Source organism: Hyla sarda, chromosome 8, assembly GCF_029499605.1.
Source record: "Hyla sarda isolate aHylSar1 chromosome 8, aHylSar1.hap1, whole genome shotgun sequence".
NCBI classification, from domain to species: domain Eukaryota; kingdom Metazoa; phylum Chordata; class Amphibia; order Anura; family Hylidae; genus Hyla; species Hyla sarda.
Window position 1 is genome coordinate 101,192,560 of NC_079196.1, and position 20,915 is coordinate 101,213,474.

Genomic DNA, 20,915 nt, shown 5'->3' on the forward strand with positions numbered 1-20,915 from the left:
GCTGGCCCCCTGACCATCTTCCCGGCCCCCAGACCAGCTTCCTGCCCCCTAACCATCTTCCCGCCCCCCTGACCCTCTTCCCAGGCCCCTGATCATCTTCCCAGCCCCAGCAGAAGGAAAAACAGCTCAGCTTAAATAAGGTACTGCACCCCCTCTGTCACCCCTCTGTCACCCCTCTGTTACCCCCTTTCACCCTTGTCCACTTTTCTGTCATTCATGTTCACCCCCCCCCTCTGACCACCAGTCTACCCCCCTATCACCAATGTCCAACCCCCACTATTCACCCCTCTGTCCCTTTGTCACCCCTGTCCACCCCTCTGTTACCACCTTGTTACTCTTGTCCACCCCTCTTTCACCCTGTTACCCATGTACACTCTTCTACAACCATGTGTCACCCATGTACACCTCTCTGTCACCCCCTACGCCCCCTGTCACCCATGCACACTCCTCTACACTCCTTTGTCACTCATGGACACTCCTCTACACCCCCCACACCCCTCTGTTACCCATGCACACCCCTCTGTCACCCCCTACGTCCCCTGTCACCCATGTACACTCCTCTACACTCCTTTGTCACTCATGGACACTCCTCTACACCCCCTACACCCCTCTGTTACCCATGTACACCCCTCTGTCACCCATGTACACTCCTCTACACCCACCCTTCACCCCTCTGTTACCCATGTACACCCCTCTGTCACCCCCTATGCCCCCTGTCACCCATGTACTCTCCTCTACAACCCCAACACCACTCCGTTACCCATGTACACCCCTCTACACACCTGTCACCAATGTACACCTTTCTGCACCTCTCTGTTACCCCTTTACACATATATGTCCCTGCGTTCCTCCTCACTTGTAAAAGGGAATCTGGAAACTGATGCTAGAAAAGTGCGGAGCCTAATAGGTTTGTTTTGCAGGTTTAACCCTGAAGAATTGTGGCTGGAAGAAATCGTCATGATGGCGCGAAACAGATGGAGAAGAAAAGGGAACAAAGCTGATTTTAGAAGACGTCTCTCATAGGCGTGCGCAGCCTACTGCATTAGGGTGTGCACCCTAAAGCACAAACTCACGCCGCGCGCGTGCATATATGTATATATACGCACACATACACACAGTTAGTATAGTTCCCCCACATTAGGTGCAGTATAGCCCCCCACATTAGGTGCAGTATAAGTCCCACCACATTAGGTGCAGTATAGTTCCCCCACATTAGGTTGGCAATATAAGTCCCCGCACATTAGGTTGGCAGTACAGTTCCCCCACATTAGGTTGGCAGTACAGTTCCTCCACATTAGGTTAGCAGTACAGTTCCCCCACATTAGGTTGGCAGTACAGTTCCCCCACATTAGGTGTAGTACAGTTCCCCCACATTAGGTTGGCAGTACAGTTCCCCCACATTAGGTTGGCAGTACAGTTCCCCCACATTAGGTGCAGTTCAGTTCCCCCACATTAGGTGCCACCTAATGTGGGGGAACTGTACTGCACCTAATGTGGGGGAACTGTACTGCACCTAATGTGGGGGAACTGTACTGCACCTAATGCGGGGGAACTGTACTGCACCTAATGCGGGGGAACTGTACTGCACCTAATGTGGGGGAACTGTACTGCACCAGTACAGTTCCCCCACATTAGGTGTAGTACAGTTCCCCACATTATGTGCAGTACAGTTCCCCTTCATTAGGTGCAGTACAGTTCTCCTACATTAGGTGCAGTATAGTTCCCCCACATTAGGTGCAGTATAGTTTCCCCACATTAGGTGCAGTATAGTTTCCCCACATTAGGTGCAGTACAGTCCCCCCACATTAGGTGCAGTACAGTCCCCCCACATTAGGTGCAGTACAGTTCCCCCACATTAGGTGCAGTACAGTTCCCCCACATTAGGTGCAGTACAGTTCCCCCACATTAGGTGCAGTACAGTTCCCCTACATTAGGTGCAGTATAGTTCCCCTACATTAGGTGCAGTATAGTTCCCCTACATTAGGTGCAGTATAGTTCCCTCACATTAGGTGCAGTATAGTTTTCCCCACATTAGGTGCAGTATAGTTCTCCCCACATTAGGTGCAGTATAGTTCCCCCACATTAGGTGCAGTATACTTTCCCCCACATTAGGTGCAGTATAGTTCCCCCACATTAGGTGCAGTATAGTTCCCCCACATTAGGTGCAGTATAGTTTCTCCAAATTAGGTGCAGTATACTTTCCCCCACATTAGGTGCAGTATAGTTTTCCCCACATTAGGTGCAGTATACTTTCCCCCACATAGTTTCCCCCACACCAGCTCGTGTTGGTCACTTACCATTTCGGCCGGCGCGCGCATCCTCTTCCTTGAATCTCCGCTCCTCTGTTGCTATAGGCGCACGCACGGGACGTCAATGACGTCCCTGCGTGTGCTACTTCCCGGCGGCCCCTGTGTTTTGAAAGTTAACACGGGGGCCACTGTAGAAAGGTAACCGGGACATCCTTGTGTCCCGAAAAGATCTTTCGGGACACAGGGATGCCCCGAATGTGACGAGGGGGGTCCTCAGCGGGCTGCTCATGGTGGCCTCGGATGCCTCCCTGGGCTTGATTAGGGTGTGCCTGGGCACACCCGGCACACCCCGTGCGCACGCCTATGACGTCTCTTGTGAGTTGCTGTATAAAGCAGCATCTACATACCCACAGATAAATATAGATATTGTGCATTGCATTGTGGCTGTTTCCTTTTTTTTTTTTTTGCTTCAGCAAGTTCGATAGGGGTTCCCCGCGAAAAAAAATGTTCCCCTAGCCGAAAAAGGTTGGGAAACACTGCAGTAGACAATAAATACATCCCAAAAAAACTTCCCTCTCTTTTAATGTTGCATAGCGATTAGTCACAGCTTCTGGAATATAGTCAATAGGTAGGAAAGAAATTAACCCCTTCCTTTCTGGATGTGCCAGGGTACAATGCCTTGACATCCCGTGAAGAAGGAATGTGTTCTTTATATTCTGTCTATGCTTGTTTAAACGATTATGTAAAGCTTGCATCGTATGACCTAGATACTGGAGAACACAAATGTAATTTAGCAGATAGATCACATATGTAGACTGACAGATGAGGTGAAATTTAATATTAAACCTCTCGTCTGTTAAATTGGGATCTCGGTCACTTTATGTCCAATTTCTTTGCAGCATAGACACCTTTTACTGTTGCACCTATAAGATCCTGGAGGTAGGTCATAGATAATAGGCGTTCCTTTGTGTTGTTTAATGATGCTCAGGGCAAGCATATTCTTGAGCGAAGGTGCATGCCTAAACATAACTTGTAGCCTGTTTGGTAAACTTTTTTTTGTAAACTTTTTTGTAGGACATTCATTCTGGGTCTTGTCCTTCACTTTCATATAATCACCTTGGATGATCTGTTTGGGATAGTTCTTTTCTTTAAATTGGTTAGCTAAAATACTCGCCTGTCTTTTAAAGGTGACATCTTCAGTGCAATTCTTTTGTACTCTTTTATATTGTCCATAGGGCACATTCTTAAGCCATTGTTTGTAATGTGCACTGTCATATTCAAGGTAGCTGTAATGTCTGTCTTGGTTATGTTCAGACACGGCCATTGGATTTAGGTTGTTTTTGGACAGTTTGATGTTTCCTGGCTAGGAAATAGTTAAAGCTTTTATCCTTTTGCCAAATAGCTGTGCGGGTGTGTCTAGATATCTACAGCTCAATCTAGGTTCTGGGCTGGTGATTGACATGCTGCTATGAAGTTGTTTGTGCAACACTCCTTGTCTGTTTGTGCTTTAAATCTACTATTTCTGCCTTAGCATGCACTTTGTATTTATCTTTTAGATGTTCTGGGTTTTTAGCCATGGTTATATAGCATGCTCATAGTAGATTTTTATCTGTGTTTGATTAGTCGGTTTTTAGTATTAGTATGTCCTTTCTGTAGCTGTTCACACTGTGTGTTTTCTTGTATCTGTTCTCTGAGTTTTTGTAACAAGACATCTATTACCTTTTCATGGGACTCTGGGGAATTGAGAATTAGTAACAGATTTCTTTGTGGTCCATGATGGACTCTAGTATCAAGACATTACCGTGTTACTGGAGGTTTCTGGGGGAGGGAGTTTTTATGTCTGTTTGTTCCTGGAGTCTATGCTGACCCATCCGTTTACCAGTCTTGTGTTCTGGACCTAATCTGTTAGTTATGTGTCCAGTGTGAACATGATTTTTTTTGAACATGCACTGATCATACAGTTCATGATCACTGAATTAGTGTTTCCTCTGTGCTTTACCATTGGTCTATAGTGCCCTGTGTGCTTACTCTCTGATCTGTGTCCTCTGAACTTTATCTGTTTATTTCATTATCTGAGTCCAGTATTTATTGTGTTATATGTTCCTGTAATGTTTCTGGCTCGTGACCGACTGTGTATTATTATGTGTTTTAACGCCACTGCACTTTAGCGCAGGGAGGGACTGGCACCCAGTTTAGGGCTCACTCTCCCTGTTTCCCCAAGTTGGTCCTGACAGTAGACATTTACATCAACAAGCTTAAAGTGTGTGGAAGTTATACATTTCCCATGATCATGTGCAATATTGGTCACCTGCTCCTCACTCGTCTCTAAAGTGAACTTGATCCCCTAAAGATTACTGTTGATCTTTTCCAGAAACCTCTCTATTGAATCCTTCAATCCCTTCCAAATGAGAAAGAGATCATCGATCATCGGAACAATACAATGTGGGGGGCAATATGGGGGTCATTCATTATATGCACTCTTTTAAACACCCCCATAAAAAATGTGCATGCAATGGGGGGACCTTCGACCCCATCGCTGTACCTTTTCCCTGATTGAATATCTTTTTATTGTACAGAAAGAAATTATTCTCCAGGATGAACTTTAGACCCTTCAATAGGAAGTCCTTGTGGGGATCAGTAAGGTCTTCGTCTGACTAAAGAAAATCCTTCACACATGTGATTCCAATCATGTGACCAATATTGGTTTACAGCACTGTGACGTCCCATGTAATTAGATGTAATTTAAATACAAATCTATAAAGGATATGGATTACTGCGTTGTACTCCAATGATAATTCAAAATATTTTTTTATTTAAAATATATTCTAATACAGTGCATTACTCCTCACAGGGCCCATGTGAGAAGAACACATATAATAAATATAAAAATTCAGACAATCTTAAAAAAATGAATAAATTAAAATATATATATCACTGGCATATGAAATGGCTCTATATAGACATATTGTAACTCAATCCTATATGTATCCTCACAGTATTAGGATGGTGCAATATATTACTTGAGTGTTCTTTTAAATATAACAGTTTTGTATCAAGTTAAATGCTGTGTTACCAGTCCTGTGGTGGAATAGATGATTAAGCTCGTACAGCTCTCGCTGAGGCAGTTAAGGTTGTTCCTGTGCCTGAGTATGGAAACTGCAGTTGGCGGTCTCAGATGGTGCTGTGGCTTTGGCTTGCAGGGTCCAGATGTAACGCGGTGGTGGTCGTCACAGGCTGGTAGGCGCCGCTGGCAGGCGCCGATGATATAGTTGCCGGGAGACCGTTGGCGCTGGCAGGCGCTTGTGATGTCAGTTTCCTCACCGCTGGACTTGGAAGAAGCCGGAGAACGCACGCGGAGTAGATGGAACTCGCCTCGTGTAGGTGGCGTGTGACGTCAGCTGAGCCGGAGCTAGAGAAGTAAAATCAGGAAAAATCTGTAAAATCAGTCTGAATCGACTAATACGAAGAGAGTCCACGGTAAGTGATCAACTTACTCCGAGGGTGATGGACCCAGTTCATATAGAGCATATGTGCCAGTGGGAAAGACTAGACGCGTTTCAGGGTTCTCAAATACGACCCTTTCCTCAATAGTCATGATGGTTGCTATCAATGATTGTCTATTTATAGGAGCACGAATCCCATGAGTTAACAAAATTCCAAGTAATAACAAAAACATGACATGGATGTATCAAAAGGATTACCTAGAGAGCAAAAATAAGGATGTGTGTATGTGTGTGTGAATACCGTCTAAGACGGGAAATGTGCGTTTTTGATTACTTATCACAAAATTGTGAATATAAGTGAAACTAACTAAACTACTAGTGTTATATAAATGCCATAATTATAGAATCAAATAATATATGATTCGGTGTCTGTTATTAATGCATTATGCATAATTAATCAAATATAATAGTGAACACTTATACAAAAATACAGTATCCAGTATAGATATAGGAGTCTTTGAGAGTAATGCAAACAAATAAATAGAATTAAAATATAAAATAAAATAACAAAAATAAATGTAAGAAGAGAAAGGAGTCCAGCTTCCGATAACTCAGAGGATGATATTTATTTCACCAGATGGTCACAAACAGGAGCACAAGGTACAGTGACGCGTTTCAGCCTTAAAACAAGGCCTTAGTCATACACAACAGATAGTACACAAAATACCGATTTTTATACATGTGAGTGGGCGGACATGACGCAATGACACACCTGCAATCACAGGTGGACATGACATCATGGAACACACCTACAAATCCTGGTGCAACCGCCACTGCAAAACATATAAAACATTGAAGAGAATATTTATAAAATTATATATAATTAGCCAAATATAAATGTTTTACATGAAAACAATGTTAAAAGTACATAGACAAAGCAGTATCTTTATTACAAAAATATTTTAGATATGTTAAAAGGAAGAAACATGTCAGTGTCCTATTTGTTTCACAGAAATCTATCTTCCATAATAACAAGAAAAGACAAACCGCATATCCTACAGACACTCACACTCATAATTAACATATGTGAGTGTACTGCGGAATTACGCTATTGCACTATAGATAAATATAAGATAAAAATAAATATAAGATAAAAATTATTAAAGAAAAAATAAATAAGTAAAAATAAAAGTACATGAAAATGGTAAGATGAAAATCAGAAAAAATTAAATTAAAATAAAAAATAAATAAAAATTAAAATTGAATACAAATGCATACCATGATGTAGATGTAGAGGATGGAGTCGGTCCATGGGGCACCCCCCTAACTAATACAGGGGTGATCCCATGGGCCAAGTGCATCCCCTACAGGAATCCAAATAGTTCAAAACTGGAGTTGAGTCCCCCTGGTTCTAAGGTTGCAAATTCAAAAATCTTCTTACTTTCAGCCTTGGACATTTTGAGCAGATAACTGCCACCACGCCAGTCTTGTTTAACTAGTTGAAAACCAGTAAAGGAAAGAGAGGACATATCGCTATTGTGGATGGTGGAGAAATGAGCTGATAGTGGGTGTTTTAAATTTTTATTCTTAATGTTGTTGAGATGTTCTGCTATGCTCATTTTGAGGGCCCTCTTAGTACGGCCCACGTACTGTTTTTTACAGCCACATTCAATTATATGTAGCACACCTTTTGAGTTACATTTGAACGAGTTGGTCTTAGAACAGATCTCTAGAACTTTTTTGGGACCCTTAACTTTCATGCAATTCGCACATGTCCCACACCTCACAAATCCCTTTGTATTTAACCAAGTGGCATTTTGTTTCCTTATGGGGGCTTTTATGGATGGTGCAACAGTAAGGCCCAAATTTGGGGCCCGAATATATACTATCGGGGGACGTGATGGTAGAAGTGCCCCCACCTCCCAATCTGGTTGTAACAGGTGCCAGTGTTTTCGTATTATTTTTTCTACTTTTTTATATGAATTGTTGAAGGGAATTACCAACTTTCCTCCAAAATCAACTTCCTTTTTTTCTTCCTTAGTACTTTCAAAAAACGTGATCCTATCTAATGATTTAATATTTTCAAGGGATTCTTCCAGAAGCTGGTCAGGATAGTGTTTCTCCTTAAATTGATTTGTAAGGAGGCTGGCCTCAACCAAAAATTGGTCATCTGAAGTGCAGTTTCTTTTTAACCTTCGGTATTGCCCCTTTGGGACATTCATTAGCCACCTAGGTAGGTGGCAGCTTGAGTAACCTATATAGCTATTTTTCGCAGTTGGTTTATAGTAGGTTTTGCATGTAAAGCCATCCTGATCAGCGCTGATAACAATATTTAAAAAGTTGATGGATTCCCTACTAATTGTAGATGTGAAGCGTAAATTATGATCATTAGTGTTCAAACCTAAAATAAAGTGCTCCCTACCAGACGTGTCCCCCTCCCAAATTAAAATGATATCATCGATGTACCGCTTCCAGAGCACCAGGCCTGCACCAAGATGGGGTATGATGTGGTTTTCTTCCCAAGCCGCCATAGGTTGGCGTAACTTGGCGCAAACCTGGTGCCCATCGCGGTACCGATTAACTGTAAATAATAATCCCCTTCAAAAAAAAATAATTGTGAGTTAAAATGAATCGAATAGCTGAAGTGATGAAATTAATCTGACATGGTTTAATGTGCCCGTGTTTTAAAAAGTGTTCAACTGCTGCTATCCTTAAATCATGTTGAATTATCGTATATAATGAAGAAACATCTAAAGTGGCTAGTATGTACTTATCAGACCAATTACATTTTTCAATTATATCAATGATTTCAGTGGTGTCCTTTAGATACGTGTGAGTTTTTTGTACAAATGGCTGGAGGAACCTATCGACGTACTGGGACAGGCTCGAAGTAATCGAGCCTATCCCAGACACGATAGGACGCCCAGGGGGATTAATCAGACACTTGTGTGTCTTCGGAAGACAGTAAAATACTGGCAAACGGTCCGGGGTTGCTATTATGAATTGATGTTCTTTCTCATGCAGTCCTCCACTGCCTCTTTGCAAAGTGACTGTAATTGTTGACTGTATTCCTGAGTAAGGTCATATTTGATTTTTTGGTATGTGGTGGTATCATTTAGCTATCTATTGCATTCACGCACATAGTCTATGGTATTAAGAATAACAACTCCGCCCCCTTTATCAGCGGGGCGGATCGTAATTGTATCTAGTGATTGTAATTCTTTCAATGCTAATCTTTCTTTCTGGGAAATGTTATCTTTCGGGTATTTGGTCTTTTGTATCTTTCTCAGATCGTTTTCTACTAATTTTTTGAAAGTGATAACATCGGGGCCCATAAGGTGTTTAGGATAAAACCACGATTTGGGTCCACACTCGGTATGTATATATTCTGTCTCAATTGTTGTTCGTTGTAACGGGGTTTTTAGAAAATGTTTTTTCAAACAAATGTTCCGAATATATTTTTCCAAACCTACATAGGTTTGGAACTTATCCAATGCATGGGATGGAGCATATTTCAATCCCTTGTTCAAAAGGGATGAACATTCCTAGATGAACAGTTCCCTGGAAAGTGGATTGGTCGTCGTGAGCCAGTTGAATGGCCCCCAAGGTCTCCCGATCTGACCCCCTTAGAATTTTATCTTTGGGGTCAACTGAAGGCAATTGTCTATGCTGTGAAGATACAAGATGTGCAGCACCTGAAACTACGGATACTGGAAGCCTGTACTAGCATTTCTCCTGCGGTGTTGCTATCAGTGTGTGAAGAGTGGGAGAAGAGGGTTGCATTGACAATCCAACACAATGGGCATCACATTGAACACATTTTATAAGTGGTCAGAAACTTGTAAATAACTGATGAAAGAATAAAGTTACATTAAAATCAAGCACATCATTGTTTTTCTTGTGAAATTCTCAATAAGTTTGATTTGTCACATGACCCTCTTCCTATTGAAAAAGCAAAAGTTGGATTCAAAATGTCCGACTTCAAAATGGCCCCCATGGTCACCACCCATCTTGAAAAGTTTCCCCCCTCACATATACTAATGTGCCACAAACAGGAAGTTAATATCACCAACCTTTCCCATTTTATTAAGGTGTATCCATATAAATGGCCCACCCTGTGTGTGTATATATATATATATATATATATATATAGATAGATAGATAGATAGATAGATAGATAGATAGATATATATATATATATATATATATATATATATATATATATATATGGTCCTTGCCCACCCTGGTAATATCAGCCTGTAACTGCTTGGTTGGTATTTGGTATCTGGCTCAGAATGAAAATATGGGGCACCACACAAGTTTTTAGTAAAAATTATTAAATATATATAAAAAAAAAAAGTGTGTGGTTCCCTGTATTTCCATTCTCAGACAGACACCAATAAAGCAGCAACAGCCTGATGTTACCAAGGTGGGCGAGGACCATTGTTACTGGCCCTCCCCAGCCTAAATAACGCCAGTCTGTTACCGCCTAGGCCCAGGAGCACAATTGTTGACGCTCCAGGACTGTTGGTACCAGCTCTTTCCAGAACTCCTGTGGTGGTGGGTACCAGGGTAATATTAGGGGTTAGTGCCAGCTGTTTTTGGGAATAACATTAAGCCCTGGCTGAGTAATGGATTCTGTCTATAAGACGCCTTCCACTACTAAGCCTGTAAAGTAAATAAAAATAAAAAAACACAACAAGTTTTAAAAAGTATTATTCCAAAAAACATTCACCCACAAGCCCTCATTAACCATTTTACTATTAGTAAACAAACAAAAAAAACACGCTGGTTATCGTTGTAGTCCACCAAATCCAAAGTAGTTCTTTGCATACACTGATCTGAAATGAGAAGAAAAAAAGTTGCTAAACTAAACCCCCACCATTTGCAGACAGCCTTTGGCTGTCTGGGAATGATGAGAGTTGTAATTTAGCAACAGTGAGCCTCCAGTTTGGCTGCTATCTGGGAGGCTTCTGGAGGCATTGTGTGTGTGTGAGATGGGAGGTATTTTTAGGAAAAGGGAGGATGAGGGTGGAAAAAGTGCAGAGCCTAATATGTTTTTTACTGTAAGAGCAGTGAGACTAAATAAAAGAGTTCAAAAAGGGGCCTGGATCCATTTCTGGAGAGTCATTACCGATTATGGATAATAGATCAATAGGGACATAATGTTGATACAGGTATTTATTCTAATTGCGATATTGGAGTCAGGAAGGAATTTTTCCCCCTGTTATGGGGCAATTAGCATCAGCATCATAAGGGTTTTTGCCTTCATCTGGATCAACTTAAGAGGGACACAAAAGGGATATAGGTTAAACTTATTGGACTCTGGTCTTTAACCTTATAAACTATAATACTATGGACATTTCTGCTTGGGTTGATACTATATATGTTTGTTTTTGTATTCATTTTTTGATTTGTTTGTAAAATAAGAAGAGGGGCATGATTTAAACTTTTATTTGGGAGCTTATTTATATTTAAAACAAAAAAAAATAGGGGACTGCTCATAGCAATTACTCGATTGCTATAACTGTTCAGTGCTGTGCAATAGTATAGCACTGATCAGCAATATTGGCAACTTGCACAGCCTGTCTGGGTGAACAGACAATACAATAAGATCCCCGAAGCAGCATAAAGCAGGTAGAGAGACCTTGGGCACCCATCTTTACTCATCGGACCCCTGTGATCATGCTTCAAGTGGTTCAATGAGTGTCCCCAAAGCCCCACAACTGTTTCAGATGCTTTGATCAGCACGGCTCAATGGCAGGCTTCAGTGTGATCAGTGATGTACGCCATTAGTGGTTCGCCATTAGTGGTAAGAATGTAAATGAACGTCCTGGTGCCTTAAGTACCAGGACACCAGGATGTACATTTACGTCTGATGTCTTTAAGGGGTTAAGAGACAAAACTCTTATTTTTTTTATCCACAGGACCATGTGAGGGCTTGTTTTTTGCAGGTCCAATTGTTCTTTGTAATAACACCTTTCATTGTACTATAAAACAAAAAGACTGCAATTTTGCAACTTTTGGGGGCTGGTGGGATTAATTTCTAAGCAGAGAACTTTATGGTAAAACTGGCACAGTATCTTTATTTTGTTGGTCAGTACTATTAAAATGATACCCATATTTACATAATTTTTGTGTTATTGTACTACTTTTAAAACAAGTCAAACTTTTTATTTTTATTTATTTAAATATCTGACTGCTATTATTTTTAAATTTTTCAGTCTATGGGGCTGTTTGAGAGCTAATTCTTTTTGCGCTGTGATCTGTATCATTTTTGTTTTGATGATACTTTTTAATCACCTTTTTATGAAATTTATTTTCTGATATATAATGTGACCCCTAGCAACTGGTATTTTTTTATGTTGACACCCACATACCGTGCGAGGTCATAAACATATTTTAATAGTTCAGAATATTCTGCAGACAACAATACTAAATATTTATTTTTGGGTATTTTTTTGTTTGTAAAATATTTTTAAAATATTTTGAACATTTTTTTAAATAATTTATTATGAAATAATTTTTTATGAATAATAATTTATTATTAAAGGGGTACTCCACTGGAAAACATTTTTATTTTTAATCAACTGATGCCAGAAAGTTAAACAGATTTGTAAATTACTTCTATTTAAAAATCTTAATCCTTCCAGTATTTATCAGCTGCTGTATGCTCCACATGAAGTTATTTTCTTTTTGAATTTCCTTTCTGTCTGACCACAGTGCTCTCTGCTGACATCTGATTTTTTACAAATCTGTAACTTTCTGGCACCAGTTGATTTAAAAAAAATATATATTTTCCAGTGGAGTTCCCCTGTAAGGTCCCATATAATCCGATTGATTGATGAGGTCTGCCAAGGAATGTGAGTGCACGGCTGCTGTTAGTAAATGTCACTCAACTTTTATGAATGAGCGCAGCTCTTGCTTCATAGACACTCCAGAGTATACATATTTGCCTTAGGGCGGTTAGGACCACAATACAAGAATTTAGGTGCACTACTGTTGTAGATGTAAACAATGATATTGGCTGACCCACAAAACTGATGTTAAAATTGAGACATTAGCCAGTATATCCGTATATGAAGGACATACAGAAGCCTACACACCAAGTCCAAGGTTTCTCAAGTGGCATGGGACCTAACACTCCCTGTGTGTGATGAGCAAAACCAGGGGTCAATGGGTAATTACAGTAGCATTAGGCCCGACTTACAGCCTGCTCCCAGTTACCTCCAGTGTGGCTGGACACATATACAATGGGAGGAGGGAGGCAGACTATAAGCCCCACCCAAGTTAGCTGATATGTTGCTGGCCTCACAGGTGAACCTTAATGCTGCCTTAATAGTGATCAAGGCACATTAAATGTGGAGTTTATACACCTCCAAGTATACGATTTAAACAACAACAAAGACGTGGTGTCAAATAGCAGGAGGGGCTCAACCCCAAATGCAGTTGTGTATTTATGCTGGGGGAGCAGATCCTGCCCTTGTAGTCCGTTGCTAGGGGCGATCCCCAGCATAAAATGCATACAATGGAGGATGCCTGCAGTGGACTACAAGTGCCACAATAGAATCCTACACCAGATAAATGATGTGTATGTGCAACAATTAGAATACTACAATACAAGAATTTAGGTGCACTACTGTTGTAGATGTATACAATGACATTGGCTAACTCTCAAAACTGATGTTAAAATTGAGACATTAGCCAGTATATCCTTATATGAAGGACATACCGGAGCCCGCACACAAACACCAAGGTTTCTCAAGTGGCACAGGACCTAACACTAACCTACCTGTGCGTGATAAGCAAAACCGGGTGCCAGTGGGCAATTACAGCAGCATTAAGCCCGACTCACAGCCTGCTCCCAGTTACCTCCAGTGTGGTTGAGCACACATACAATGGGACGAGGGAGGCAGACTCTAAGCCCCACCCAAGTTGGCTGATATGTTGCGGGCCTCACAGGTGGTGCACCTAAATTATTGTATTGTAGTATTCTAATTGTTACACATCCACACCGTCTATCTGGTGTAGGATGCCATTGTGGCACTTGTAGTCTGCTGCAGGCATCCCCCATTGTATGCATTTTTATGCCCCTAGCAACAAACCACAAGGGCAGGATCTGCTCCCCCAGTATAAATGCATTACTGCATTTGGGGTTGAGCACCTCCTGCCATTTAAGACCACGTCTTTGTTGGGGCGGTTAGGACCAAGCAGTCAGGGCGTTGTGTCGTCTATGGGTTATGGGTGTGGTGTCCCGGTACAGGACATGGTCCTGTACCATCTCTAGGTCCCCTCCGGAAGAGTCCCTGCAGTCCATAGGGCTTTCCTGCAGGGCTCCCCCCTTGATCACCTTCTGTTAATGCATTCTAAATGTGTTGTGTACATATTGTTCATTATACATAAAGTTGTACAAATGTATAGAGTTTAGTCATGTGAACCACTGTCATGTGACACTACCCAGAGTGCCATGGGCACAGGAACCACTTGGGCTTGCAACCAATGGGCTTTAGTCCAGCCCCCTTAGTATAGAAGGGGCTGTAGTCCCTCAGTTAGCTCTCTTGATTCCTGGATTCATAAGAAAGCACAATACCTGTACTATCTAAATTCATCTCCACTAGGCCAAAGCCTATAGAACCTGCAGCCACTTCAAAACGTGAGTTATCAAGCTCTATCTACAATTCTAGTTACTACTACTCAACGCAAGAATAATATTAGTAGCACAGTGGCCTGCATAAATCATCTCAATACTACAAGTCCCAGCAAGCCTGTGAGGTATCCTGCATCCCGGTTGCCTCTAGAGAAACTGTATATTTGTAAAGAGTGTTTAATAAGAATTCCAAGTAAAAGTTCCAGTTATTTTCATAATTCCTGCTGTGGACATTCCTTTATTACCTGCCATTTCTGGGTTGGTTGTCGGCAGGGCCTTATCCCGAAACAACCACATCCTGGCGTCACCACTAATCAGGGGTTAATAACACCTTACCCCTGTCACGATGCCGGCTGGCAGGAGGTGGATCCTCTGTGCCAGAGAGGGATTGGCGTGGACCGTGCTAGTGGACCGGTTCTAAGTCACTACTGGTTTTCACCAGAGCCCGCCGCAAAGCGGGATGGTCTTGCTGCGGCGGTAGTGACCAGGTCGTATCCACTAGCAACGGCTCAACCTCTCTGGCTGCTGAAGATAGACGCGGTACAAGGGAGTAGACAGAAGCAAGGTCGGACGTAGCAGAAGGTCGGGGGCAGGCGGCAAGGTTCGTAGTCAGGGTGGATAGCAGAAATTCTGGTACACAGGCTTAGGACACACAAAACGCTTTCACTGGCACAAGGCAACAAGATCCGGCAAGGGAGTGCATGGGAGGAGGTCAGATATAGTCAGGGACCAGGTGGAAGCCAATTAAGCTAATTGGGCCAGGCACCAATCATTGGTGCACTGGCCCTTTAAGTCTCAGGGAGCTGGCGCGCGCGCGCCCTAGAGAGCGGAGCCGCGCGCGCCAGCACATGACAGCAGGGGACGGGAACGGGTAAGTGACCTGGGATGCGATTCGCGAGCGGGCGCGTCCCGCTGTGCGAATCGCATCCCCGACGGCCATGACAGTGCAGCGCTCCCGGTCAGCGGGACCAACCGGGGCGCTGCGGAGAGAGAGACGCCGTACGCGCTCCGGGGAGGAGCGGGGACCCGGAGCGCTAGGCGTAACAGTACCCCCCCCCCTTAGGTCTCCCCTTCTCTTTGTCCGGTAACTGCCCCCCCCGGGATGAGGACACCGGGAAAGGATGGAGGGATTCCTCAACGGCAGGCAGTACAGCAGGAGTGGGAATGGGGAGGGAGGGCAGAGGGCGAGGCCTGGCACGGGGCAGTGTGACACCAGGACGAGGGCCACGAGGAGGCACCGAGGCTTGACTGACTGGACTGGGAGGGGGGGAGAGGCACTTCTTAAGGCGGGCAGAGTCCATAACGACCTTAGGGAGACCGGATACAGGAGGAACCACAGGGTCACGGCAGGGAGCACTGGGAACCGGTTTAAGGCAGTCCCTGAAGCAAGAGGCACCCCAGCTCTTGATCTCCCCTGAGGACCAATCCAGGGTTGGGGAATGGTGTTGAAGCCAGGGTAGTCCAAGGAGAATTTCAGAAGTGCAATTGGAGAGGACCAAAAACTCAATTTTCTCATGATGAGGTCCGATGCACATTAGGAGGGGCTCCGTGCGGAAACGCACGGTGCAATCCAACCTGGCTCCGTTGACCGCGGAAATGTGGAGTGGCTTGACAAGACGGGTCACCGGGATGCAGAATTTATTCACCAAGGACTCCCGAATAAAATTCCCAGAGGCACCAGAGTCCAGGCAGGCCACGGCTGAGAGGGAAGAGCTGGCTGAAGAAGAAATCCGTACAGGCACCGTGAGACGTGGAGAAGCCGACTTAGCATCAAGAGACGCCACACCCACGAGAGCTGGGTGCGAGCGTGCGTTTCCCAGACGTGGAGGACGGATAGGGCAATCCACCAAAAAATGTTCGGTACTGGCACAGTACAGACAAAGATTCTCTTCCTTACGGCGATTCCTCTCTTCCAGGGTCAGGCGAGACCGATCCACTTGCATGGCCTCCTCGGCGGGAGGCCTAGGCGCAGATTGCAATGGAGACTGTGGGAGAGGTGTCCAGAGATCTAAGTCTTTTTCCTGGCGGAGCTCTTGATGCCTCTCAGAAAAACGCATGTCAATGCGAGTGGCTAGATGAATGAGTTCATGCAGATTAGCAGGAGTATCTCGTGCGGCCAGAACATCTTTAATGTTGCTGGATAGGCCTTTTTTAAAGGTCGCGCAGAGGGCCTCATTATTCCAGGAAAGTTCAGAAGCAAGAGTACGGAATTGTATGGCGTACTCGCCAACGGAAGAATTACCCTGGACCAGGTTCAGCAGGGCAGTCTCAGCAGAAGAGGCTCGGGCAGGTTCCTCAAAGACACTTCGAATTTCCGAGAAGAAGGAGTGTACAGAGGCAGTGACGGGGTCATTGCGGTCCCAGAGCGGTGTGGCCCATGACAGGGCTTTTCCAGACAGAAGGCTGACTACGAAAGCCACCTTAGACCTTTCAGTAGGAAACTGGTCCGACATCATCTCCAAGTGCAGGGAACATTGCGAAAGAAAGCCACGGCAAAACTTAGAGTCCCCATTAAATTTGTCCGGCAAGGACAGGCGGAGGCTAGGAGTGGCCACTCGCTGCGGAAGGGGTGCAGGAGCTGGCGGAGGAGATGATTGCTGCTGAAGTTGCGACTGAAGTTGCTGCACAATGGTGAATACTTCCGACAGCTGGTGGGTTAGATGGGCGATCTGTCGGGATTGCTGGGCGACCACCGTGGTGATATCAGAGATATAAGGCAGAGGGACGTCAGCGGGATCCATGGCAGGATCTACTGTCACGATGCCGGCTGGCAGGAGGTGGATCCTCTGTGCCAGAGAGGGATTGGCGTGGACCTTGCTAGTGGACCGGTTCTAAGTCACTACTGGTTTTCACCAGAGCCCGCCGCAAAGCGGGATGGTCTTGCTGCGGTGGTAGTGACCAGGTCGTATCCACTAGCAACGGCTCAACCTCTCTGGCTGCTGAAGATAGACGCGGTACAAGGGAGTAGACAGAAGCAAGGTCGGACGTAGCAGAAGGTCGGGGGCAGGCGGCAAGGTTCGTAGTCAGGGTGGATAGCAGAAGTTCTGGTACACAGGCTTAGGACACACAAAACGCTTTCACTGGCACAAGGCAACAAGATCCGGCAAGGGAGTGCATGGGAGGAGGTCAGATATAGTCAGGGACCAGGTGGAAGCCAATTAAGCTAATTGGGCCAGGCACCAATCATTGGTGCACTGGCCCTTTAAGTCTCAGGGAGCTGGCGCGCGCGCGCCCTAGAGAGCGGAGCCGCGCGTGCCAGCACATGACAGCAGGGGACGGGAACAGGTAAGTGACCTGGGATGCGATTCGCGAGCGGGCGCGTCCCGCTGTGCGAATCGCATCCCCGACGGCCATGACAGTGCAGCGCTCCCAGTCAGCGGGACCGACCGGGGCGCTGCGGAGAGAGAGACGCCGTACGCGCTCCGGGGAGGAGCGGGGACCCGGAGCGCTAGGCGTAACAACCCCACAGGGTTAATACCACCAGACCCTGCTACACTATTGCCACAGCCCAGCAACTTTGGGGCTCTTTTTTATCCCCAGTCTGGCTCTGGACTCAAAGGTTATGGGAAACATTATAACATATAGATGTGCACCAGAGTCACCTTAAATATTGTCAGTGCATTAGGAGACTTTGCTCCTCTATATAGACAAAATATGTATAACCCAACAAAGTTAGTGGAAATACTTCTAGAACAATTGTATACTGCAAGTTTTGGACAATGAAAGCTCCCAATATACAAATAAAAGGACATGATGGTGTGCTGCCTAAACTCCCATTGAGTATACACAGTATGTATTAACACAGCTATCCGTTTTGTCGTATAGTTCAATTTTTCAGGATCCAAAAGTGTAGCATACTGCCCTTTTTGATCCTGCAAATAAACTGCTTACATACTAAAAGTGGCACAAAAACTTAGTATAAACAGGTCTAAGATAACTTACCAACCTAATTTACTTTGGGCACTGTCCTAGTCATCCTGGCCCTCTCTCTATTGCTCTAGTACAGATATGTGGAATGTCTAAGGGCTTGTTCACATAGGCATAAACTCTGTCAAAACTAACTTAAAAACTATGTCAAAAACTGCATCAAAAATCATTTTCTTCTTCTCAATTCAAAAGGGAATGTTCAATTTCACTGAATAAAAGGAAAAAATATCATATTTTTTATTGCAGTTCTGCATGGAAGCTCCCATGCAAATGAATAAGAGCTTTAAAGCGTTATTGTAATTTAAACATATCATGCAGGCGTCAGGCTCCATAGACTTAGAATTTTCTGACGTAGTCCAGTGGCCCGGCTGGGTACAGGGCCCTGTGCTTCTGGGGATCCAGGACACTTGTCCCAGATCCCCAGCAGACAGCGCTGCCTTCTCCTGTGAGTTGCATCTGCAACTAACACATAGGAGATGTGACCTCCGCCTCCATGCAGCGCAGGCACTGATTACGTCACTTATCGGCGCCTGCACTGTGTAGGAAGGAAGACGTGGGCCCTTGCTGCGCTCTGGAGAAGATCGCTGCATGGGATATCAGGTGAGCATAATTTTTTTTTTATCTGGGAAGGGGGGGGGGGCAGGACTCTGCTGCCTGCAAATACTGGGGGCGGGGGACTCTAACTCTGCTGTATACACCTTCTGGGGGGGACTCTAATTCTCTGCTGCCTACACCTACGGGGGGGGGGGACTCTTACTCTGCTGTCTACTCCTTTGGGGGGGATTCTAACTGTGGGGGGAAATCTGCTGCCTACACCTAATGTGAGGGAACTCTGCTGCCTACACCTACTATGGGGGACTATCTACTATATTCCTGCCTAGCTGATATGGGAACAGACTACCAAACTAATAGGAGGGCTACCTACTAACTACATAGGGGGTTTTCATAGTGCCCCTCCCGATACTAGACTGTGGATCCACCACTGGGTGGAGGGGGTCCTGCTACCTACTTGACTAATTCCCTGGGTACTTAACTTTGTACCTGGATGCCTAAATACTTACCTACATACCTGGTTACCTAACTACCTACCTACATACCTGGCTGCCTAACTACATAGCTAGCAACCTACTTACCTACCTGGCTAGTCACCTACCTACATATCTGGCTTCCTGATCTACCTACCTAGTTAACTATTTACCTGGCTACCTACCTACCCGCCCTTTTACTGTGCAGGACACCAAGGAGGGCATTATTGCAGTTTGTGGGCTTATAGATGGAAAGATACAAATCTAGGGGGGGGGGCTCTAACTCTGCTGTATACACCTACTGTGGGGGGGGGGGGACTCTAACTCTGCTATATACACCTACTGGGGGACTAACTCTGCTGCCTACACCTATGGGGATGATTGGGGGACTCTAACTCTGCTGTCTACACCTATGGGGGGGGACTAACGCTGCTGCCTACACCTAGTGCCTACACCAACTTGGGGGGGGGGACTCTACTGCCTACACCTACAGTGGGGGGGAATTCTGATGCCTATGCCTACTTTGGGGGATCCTGCTGTCTACACCTACTGTGGGGGGACCCTGCTGCCCACACCTACAGTGCGTGGACTCTGCTGCCTACACCTACTGTGGGGGGATCCTGCTGCCTACATCTACTGTGGGGGGACCAGGCTGCCTACACCTACTGTGGGGGGACCCTGCTGCCTACACCTACTGTGGGGAACTCTGCTGCCTACTCCCACTGTGGGGGAACTCTGCTGTCTACACATAATGTTAGGGAAACTCTGCTGCCTACACCTAATGTGAGGCAAACTCTGCTGCCTACACCTAATGTGAGGGAACTCTGCTGCCTAAACCCACTTTGGGGGACTATCTACTAAGTTCCTGGCTAGCTAATATGGGAAAAAACTACCAAACTAATAGGAGAGCTACCTACTAAGTACAAAGGGGGTTTTCATAGTGCCCCTCCCGATACTAGACTGCGGATCCGCCACTGGTTGGGGGGGGTGGTTGCTGGCTACCTACTTGACTAACTCCCTGGCTACCTAACTTTTTACCTGGATAACTAACTACTTACCTACATACCTGGCTGCCTAACTACCTACCTACATATCTTGCTACCTACATACCTGGCTACCTAACTATGTACATACCTTGCCTTCATACATGGCTGCCTAACTACCTAGCTAGCAACCTACCTACCTACCTAGTCCACTACCTACATATCTGGCTTCCTGATCTACCTACCTAGTTAACTATTTACCTGGCTACCTACCTACCCGCCCTTTTACTGTCGAAAAATGTCTAACATGTTTGTCCTGCAGATGGAAAGAGGACGCTGCCAATTAGAAAAGATGTAATTGTGAGTCCCAAAATGTAACTGTAATCCTTTATATGGTATACACATCCTGTGTAAAGCTGGTATCTACCGCCATATGGTCCTGTATATAATCACTTATATTGTACACAGATCTCTGTACAACTGATATCTACCACCATATGGTCCTGTATATTATCACTTATATTGTATACAGATCCTGTGTAGTATACTGGTCTGTGTATAGTGGTTTTATTCAGTACAGTATGGCGGTATTATCCAGTTATTGTGTGGTGGTATATATTTACTCCTTGTATACTGGTATT